The sequence below is a fragment of the Notolepis coatsorum genome (assembly GCF_963971535.1).
Source record: "Notolepis coatsorum genome assembly, chromosome: 12".
NCBI classification, from domain to species: domain Eukaryota; kingdom Metazoa; phylum Chordata; class Actinopteri; order Aulopiformes; family Paralepididae; genus Notolepis; species Notolepis coatsorum.
The window spans coordinates 75,262,871-75,272,230 of NC_140176.1; positions in this window are offsets into that span (position 1 = coordinate 75,262,871).

The window sequence follows — 9,360 nt, forward strand, 5'->3', positions numbered from 1 at the left end:
TCCATAGCTTGTCGGCAGCCCCGGGACACCATTAGAGAGAGAGAAACGTGTCCTCACTTCCCCGCTGGTCAGAGAACCAAGCCCCCTCTGAGGACATTCAAAAGGTTTTCATGCTGGTGTTTCTGCTCCTGAGACTTGGCACAGGCCTCCTGTTGTCAGCAATATCACTGCAAATCAATGGGGTATGAAACCATTCCTGTCAAAATCACTTGTAAAGCCATTCCATAATACTTCCATGGGCTGTGCAATAGTACGATTACCATTGCTATTTGTAAGAACTGAACGTTGGAAATTGAGTACATACAGTACATTCAGGTGACAATATTTGTTAGCCTTGTAAAATATAAATTTAGTCTTTTAATTAAAAAAATATATATTCATATTATGGATTATGGAGGACTGGTTAATCATGCCAGTTGTAGAGGACTGGTGAATCATGCTAGTAGTAGATGCCTGGTGAATCAACAACAACAACAACAGCTCTAACATTTTGTGTAATTCTACATCATCTGGGGTCTCAAACTCGCGGCCTGCGGGCCAATTGCGGCCCGCGGGATGATATTTTGCGGCCCCGTACTGGACATCAAAGTTTAGTGTTAATGCGACCCGCGCGCAACTGTTTGCCGAGTCGTTGCGCGAGAGTTGGACGTTTTATTTATTTGATCACTTGTAGGCTACCATAGCGCAGGCTCATGACAGCAAAGTTATGTTAGTGACTTGGTTGAAACGTGATTCCGGAGTGATATCAAGTAAAGTGGAAGCAAATGCATCCTCGCTATCTCTCTCCTCTGCGAGCAGTGCTCTGCATGTCCGGCTGCACTGCCACTGTCTGTCTGTGTACGAGTCTGGTCCAATCACATACGCCTCCCGTCAGCGTTTTTCCCCCTCACCCACAGTCTGCGAATCAGAGGCAGAGTAGGGGAGTAGGGCGGGTCTTCACGGACTGCATGCCGTCTCTCTCTTTCAGTTCAAGTCGGAGCAGAGTTCACAGCGCATCTACAGTAAACTCGCTCCCAGTTTTATCTCTGTGAGATAAATGTAGCTATTAGCTTATTTTCGCCAGCAGGCAGCCAGCAGAAAAATATGGCATTTTCAAAGATGGTCAGTAAAAGAAAAGTCGACTGCAATTCAAAGGTGAATGGACGGAAAAATATGCGTTCATCCTGAGTCCCAGCCAGGGGCGTAGCTGGAGATTCTGGGCCCCATGAAAGAATCAATTTGTGGGCCCCCAATCTATTAAAAAATGTGGGGCCCCCAATCTATAAAAAAATTTGGGGCATTTATTTATTGATGAAAACGCATAATATGGTTTTTACCATTTTTTTTTATAATACAGGCAATTATACTTTTGAGTCATCTACATTAACTTACTTTAGGATAATAATAAAACCATATTAATAAAAAGATAATAACAGTGCATTTCCATAGCTGTGGATGAGTCCACTGACACCACTGAGAAGCCTGAAGAACCGTTCATGTTCTGAAGAACTGTTCATGTTCTGAAATGTTATTGCTAAAGATTGAGAAGATTGGATCAGTTGTACTTTTTTTTTGAATACTTGAAACCCTTTTTTTGGGGAATATTTGATGCGGCCCAGCCTCACCCAGACTCTACCTCCAGCGGCCCCCAGGTAAATTGAGTTTGAGACCCCTGATACATGAACTGATGAACTGATCTGAATGTTTTAGGGAACTCTTTTGGGCAACGTTATACCATCTTTTGTCCTGATTATAGCATTAGCGTTAGCTCACTACTGTTGTGTGGTGGAAGTCTGGAGAAGAGAGAAGATTAGCTGGCTACCTAACGATCGGCTAGCCATCTATCTATCTATAAGATAACAAGTGATGACTTCTGTTTAACTCAAATGTTGAAGCATACTGAAGCATATTTTTTCGCTTGCTTACCTTGTTTCAAGCATACAGCCTTGTTGATGTTGTCCAACTTCAACTTGTCCAAGGCTTAATCCACTTTAAAAAAAAAACGTCATAAACGTGTCCATATAAATCCATTTTGTTAGATCCAAGTCCAACACTGTCTGAATGTACAGTATCTTGTGATTATTATCAATTTCCGACGACAACGACAAATTACAACAACCATAGACCAGTAGCCGAGCGGAGCGTATGGGATTTTCCTGGTGGACGTGCCTCAGCCAATAGAGTGAATAGAATAGACAATTCGACAATGACTCTACTTCAGGCGCTAGAGAAAAGCGCCCACAGGCATCATTATTTGAAGACGCTGATTGGATTAAATTTTGTTGATAAATTCATTCATGTTGCCTTGTGAATTGTTCAATTGGCTGAGTTGCGCATTACGCTGGAGCTGATATATAGCACCCGAGAAGAGAGAGGGGGGAGAGAGGGGACGCACAAACAATGATTTATATTTGATACATTACACATTATTGTGCATTTTAAACACAAACATACTTAAAATGAGTAATTATTATTTATTTAAAAAAAAATTATTTTTAGGGGTCTAAATCTAAAATCCAAAACGACTATTTCTTCCTTCTTCTTCTCTCTCCACCAGGGTAACGCCCTCGATGGACCAGCCGCCACTGTCGCCTTCTGTCTGACCTGCAGCGTGTCCGGATGGCAGAATTCAGTACTCTATCTACAAAACATTCTGTTTAATCATCTTTGCTTTATTCATTTGCTTAGATTTTTTGTACACATGATCTCAAGAAAGCGCTGAACGAGCACAGTATAGTCGTTTTTCATATCTGGTAATTTTTAGCCTGGTGTTATTCACTGTCAAAGATACAAAGAAAAATCATAATTTATATTCTCCTTTGTTTCATCACAATCTACTCAAGCCTAGTAACAGACACAATATTTCTGACACTGGGAATACATTCCATGAGATCCATAGATGTCCCTAGATACCAAGAACATGCAAATGGCCCTGCAGAAGTGGAGCAATCTTCCATTTACTTAGGTATGTATTTTTAGGTTGGTTTTCAGCAAATAGGGCTAGGGCTTAACAGGTTAAACAACTATATTCTTTGTTCGTGGCCCGGTACCAAATGATCCACGGCCAGGTACCGGTCCACAACCCGATGGTTGGGGACCTCTGCTATATAGAGCCTTCTCTCTTATGCACAAGCTTACAGTCTTGCGGAGCGCGTACTGGAGTCGATTATTCAATGTGACTGCCAGCAAGCTTTTGTGCGATGGTGAAATACAATTAATATTTATTTTTATTATTATTATTATAATTCCCCCCCCCCCCCCCCCCCCCCGTTTTTCTCCCATCCCAATGTTAGTCGTTATGCCAATTCCCAATCCCCTTCCTGGTCGCCTGAATGCCTTCTACAACAGAACTGCGTTTCCGCGTCTCTGATTGGCCAGGTCATTTCTGGTCATGTGACATGTACGCCCAATCGTGGGACCGCAAGTTTCTACACTGGTTAAGCTTATAGGCGCTCGTTCGAAGTTGGTTAAGGTTAGAGTTTGTCTTAGAGCATGGCGATAGAACGCCTGCCCTGATTCCGACGGTTAAGCTTAGGCACTCTTTCGAAGTTGGTTAAGGTTAGAGTTTGTCTTAGAGCATGGCGATAGAACGCCAGGTAGTTTGCAGGCTGTTAGACCCGGAAATAGGCGCAGAACTTGCTGTCCCACGATTGGCGCACATGTCACATGACCTGGCCAATCAGAGCGCAAAACTCGAACGCGGAAACGCAGTTCCGTCGTAGAAGGCATACACGCTTCCTGGTCGCTGCGCACTCTACCCCCTACCGTCGGTCTGGGAGGGCGGAGACTATCACATGCTTCCTCCGACACATGTGCAGCCAGCTTCTTTTCACCCGGCAGCGCGGACTCTCACTGGGGGAGTGTAACGTGTGGGAGGTCACACTACCTCTCCCAGATCCTTCCCTTGCTGTGCAGGCGCCCCGACCGAACTATAGGAATCGCTATCTACAACGACCAGGACCCACCCACGCCGGCTTCCCACCCGCTAACACGGCCAATTGTGTTAGTATGGACAGTCGGCCAAGCCGGAGGCACCACGGCCGGATTCAATCCCACTGGCTCTGTGGTGGTAAACAGACGCTTAGTCCGCTGCGCTACCCGGCTGCCCGTATAAATACAATTTCAATTGTGACGGAGAGAAGATCATCTCCCGATTCAGATACAATTGAACACAAACGGTTCCAAAGATATTAATGTTTCTCTGCATAATTTTCACACCGCCAACAAAGTAGGCCTACTGGGCCCATTGTTTCGGAATGGATTTTGGTGCGTCTCCTCTCCTCTTATTTCTGTGTCTCCTCTCCGACACCCGAGACAGAGAGTATACTTAGCCAGTGGCCACTCCCCTCAGAGGCAACTGTAGTTTTTTCACACAGTGAGGAAGATAATACTGTCGGACAATCTAACAATAATTAAAACATTTACAAGTCGTATTAAGTTTAGCAAATACAGAGACATATGGAGAACATTTCAAAGCACTCAAAATTGCCAATATCTCCATTTCAACCTATTTCTGAATTGCGCAACACATTTTGGGGTTTTCTGAGGAATCGTGAGCTCCTTAACAAGATGGGTTAGACTGTGCCGGGTAACATTTGTTCTTATGTACCCCAGTTGCTATTGCATGTACATACTTGTGTTTTATTACACGTATATGTACATACATACCAACTATTTCACCTCTTTTATTCTCCACCAATCGATCATCCATACAGTAGCAACACTACTATCACCGACATCCAAGAAGGTGGATCCCCCCTTGAACGGCCCTTCTAAGGTTTCTCTACTCCATTTTGCCTGTGGTGCTTTTTTCCTATTGCTAGGTCTTTAGTGAGTTTTTCCTTACCTTCGCTGGGGTATGTCTGGAAGTGTTGCATTTATTTATTTTACATTTATTTTGGATTTCATGGTGGGTTTTTTGTTCTTGATTTATTGTGATGTTTCTTCTTGACTTGTTTAAAGAAGACTTGTCCGGCCCATGGGGACATTAACTTGTGATTGCGGGCTTTACAAATCCATTTGATTTGATTTGATTTGAGTCTGGTAATGTTGTCTTACTAAAGAGGGGCTTTGGTTAGTCAATCATTAGAGCAATCATGATGCAATCACAAGCAATATTAGTTTGTTCTTGTCCTCTGGCACAGGCAAATGTTACAAATAACGTTTTAATCACACCTTGCCTGAATGCTATGCATCTGAATATAGAAATTGTTTCATGAAAAATAAATAAGCCTATCTTATTTAATTAATTTGGTTAGGGTATGGTTAGGGTTGAGGTAGGGGTGGACTTATACATGAGATACCATGTTTAGGGAGTCTCTTTGGCAAACACGTTTGGAACCATTTTATACATGTAGCAGGGTGGATTATCCCTGCTTTATGAGAGTGGTTGTACACGGCCACCTGGTAGCGGGATGCAGTAGATTCTAATCTATCTGAACCCCCGTCTTTGGGCCCAGAACGTCGAACTGGAGGTCGGGCAGCAGGAGCGGATGGGGCCCAGGATTTACTAACCTGGGGGGTGGTACTCTGGTCCTCCTCGCCCTCCAGGGCGGTCAGCAGTAGCTCCCCACACACTCTCACTTCCCCCAGTACCTCCGTTAGCCCTCCCACACCTGGTGACTGCTAGTTGACTAATGCTCTTGCGCTCCCCAAAGCAGTACCCTTCCTTAACAACCTGTAGAGACCTTTAACCATGTAATACGAATAGGGTGGAGAAGGGTTAAATAGTAATGCTGTTAGTCATATATTTACCCGGTCAACAAAGGTTAGAATAAGGGCTCAGTAACAGACACACACACCGTGCTCCCATTTACGTCTCCTTTATATAAGGCCTGGTCTAGTAGCAATTACAGAATTATATCTTCATGTGGTTCATATGCAATAGATTCACATTGGGCACCGGGTGCTCTCACTCACAATACAGGGGAATGTTATTCTCAAAATAGGCACCTTGTGCTCAGTACATTAATTCTACTGCCCCGCTTTGAGTAGGGGAAGACCCAGGCACATATTAAGGAGTTCAATGGGAAATTCAATAATGTCACACAATTATTACAATAAAAAATAAATTACATGTGGGCCCACGTTACCAAATAAAAGACCCTAGCTAAAGCCGGCTTAAAATGGTTGGGGTACCCCTAGACGCTGCTGCTAGCGTTAGTTTCAAATGGATATTGTTTTGGCACACGAAGTACCGCTGTACTTAACCGATATGGCGGGTCCACTCTCACCACCCCTCGTCCGGGTGACAAGATGGCCGTCGGGCGATCCCGCGAGAACAGCAGCGGGCTGGGGTAGGCAGCAGGGGCAGTGGCAGAGCTGGAGGAGCGTGCTGTGTTGTGGCGACCTCTGCTGGAAGAAGAGGTGTCCTCGGCTGCATCGACGGGACGTCCACTGCGGGGCTGCTGACTGAGCTGGCGCGCGCTAATCTGTTTGCTACCTTAAACACAGCTAAACTGTGGGTCTTGGTGGACCCTCCTGCTGTCGCCTATTAATACAGCTAACGCAAACGTGGCTATGTACACCACCTGTCTTCAGCGACGCTCGCCTTGGTGTATACTCAGAGTCACTATAGCCGTTAGCAGCAAGCTAATATACCGCTTCAACTTCTAGGATAACCCGTGTTATTTACTGAAGTTGGTTCTTCTTTCCGTTTCACTATTCACACACTTCTCTATCGCTTATACTTCTAGGATAACCCGTGTTATAGCAAAGTTACTTGTTATCTCCCGTTGCTCTTCAACGGGGCTCTTCGAGAGCACACGTCCGTTCACGTTCGAGTTCACTGTCGAAGAGGACTTCCTCCTGTTCCGCCCTCCAGGTAACCAGCTCTCACTCGCTGCTCCTTTCTCCTCCGCTCCGCCTGCCACCACCGCCCCCTGCTGGCGAAGGCAAACTGGTCCCACTTTGGGACACTCAAGGCAGGAAGAAAGATGATTCAATGTCACGTTAATGGTCCATATTGAAGCCGGAGGGAAGAAGAGCACCTCGCATTATTAGTCCGGGCGAGATATCAAAGAGGAACACTGGTTATCATGTCTTTGCGCACACAGGGGAAGTAACAGGTTAAGTCAGCACTTCTGAATAAATAGAAGAATATTCAGGATGCTACATACATATTTATTATTACCCAGCAAATTTGTCAGATGGTAGCAATTCCAGTCTGATACCAAAATAAATACTGTATGAACTTGAACATGTGTGCATGTACTTATGGGTCTCACATAGAAGATTATTAACTGTTTTATTCAGTTAAAATGGCTTTGATCAGACCGAATAATCTTTCAATTCACAATAAATCCAACGTATTGCTTTATGAAATGTATAGCTATGAAACCACTAAATCGCAGCAGCTTGTGAAAAGAGAAATTTGTTTTTCCTGGCAATGGCTGGCAATGATTGTAATTTAGAAAATGTATTTCTAGGGAGGTGGGTAGTTCATTTTGTGATGTGAATAATGAGCGAGGATACAGTAGTTAATTTTATTTGATAAAGGCTGAAAGCCCCAACTCGCATCCTGATAGATTTATATGCAAATTAACTCAAATAGTGGATGCATTTTTGGCTGTATACATTCTGTTTAATAACTCACAAATGCCATTGGGTTTGACTCTACACAACATGTTATGATTGATGTATTGTGGTAGATCTAGCTAGTTTTACATGTTTTGGCAGGGCAGTGGGTGTATGTGTGTGTGTGTGTGGGGGGGGGGGCTTCTGAATATATCCATGCTCAATACTGGTCCTTCTAATAGTGCATGTGTACTAGGGATGTCACCATAGATTTTGGTGGCACGATTATCGTCAGAGGAGATTTCAGGGTTTTCACGAACACTGTTGAGCTGCAGTCGCGGCAGGATCATAGATCATTTTAGGCTAAAAGTGAATTTAAAAAGAGAATTAGCTTAACCCATGTCAGAGAGAGAGACACCTCTACCTTCGTGATTTTAGAATATGTCTAATATAGCTAATGAACTAAAATATTCATTATCATCATCAACTATATCCTGTTTGTTTTTATAGTGTAACGTGTGGCTGCTTAGCGTTTATTTATAATGGCGATGTGGAATAATTTGAGCAGATATTATTCACAGAGGCAGAAAACAGAGTCTTTGATTAAATTAAGGATATAGTTTACTGACAGAATGACCTGTTGCAACATTTAATTTAATTTCATTTCAAACATTTATTTATACTCAAAAGGCAACTGAGGTTTCCCTCATTCACAGTCATGTCATAATAATGCAGGACCTGTTCAGAGGTCTTTAATTGGCATGCAATTATCCTCAATGTTTAGCGGTTAGCACACACGGTTAGCACACACACACACCGGAACACACATGCATGCATTGTTGTAGGATCGCCGATGCGATTCGTCTCTGCGATTAACCCATCAAGGATACATAACAGAGCTACTGTAAGCAAACACACAGCGTTAAGCTAAAAAAGGCATATCAAATCACACAGCATACAATCATAACAATAAGACAAGTAAGGACAACAATCAATTGAAACATGTACAACTTGACTAACATGGAGAGACCCAGGTTACAGCAATGGGCCTAGCTCTCTAATGACTGGCGAGCTAACAGAGTATCTATACAGGAGAGTAGACAAAACAAATGAATGAATGAATGAATGAATGAATGAATGAATGAATGAATGAATGAATGAATGAATGAATGAATGTATGAATGAATGAATGAATGAATGAATGAATGAATGAATGAATGAATGAATGAATGAATGAATGAATGAATGAATGAATGAATGAATGAAACGTTTATTTTTGAACATGTTATTCTCCATATTTCTCCAAACAACTCACGGTATCTTGTTCCGTCAAACCAAACAATCATAACAACAAATTAAAAAAACATTTAAAAGAAAACATAAAAAAAAAGAAAAAAAAGGAATTATAAACAAAAGGTCAAGAGCAATGTGTTTGGTTAGCAGACATGTCCAAAAAAGGAGTAGAGGGAAGCTAAGCTTATTGATCCCTACCCCCTTACATTTATATTTGTTCTTCCATTCATTTTACTAGATATAACATAATTTAGTATATTACAATATAGAATATACTTTTACTTATATTAAAAGATTAAAAGAAAAAACTTGATTCACTTGACAGCAGTGAATATAGTACAGCACTACATACACAATATAACATAACTTTGTTTATCCTCAATACTCATTTCTGTATTTCTCTAATGTGTATTTTTTTAGCTGCTTTTTAAATTGTGCCACATGTTTACTCAGTTTGATGTATTCGGATAAATTATTCCACAACTTCACTCCACACACCGATATGCACATGCTTTTTCAACGTGGTGTGTACGGTACCATTGGTTGGCTTAAGTTATATTCTCCTTCCCTGTC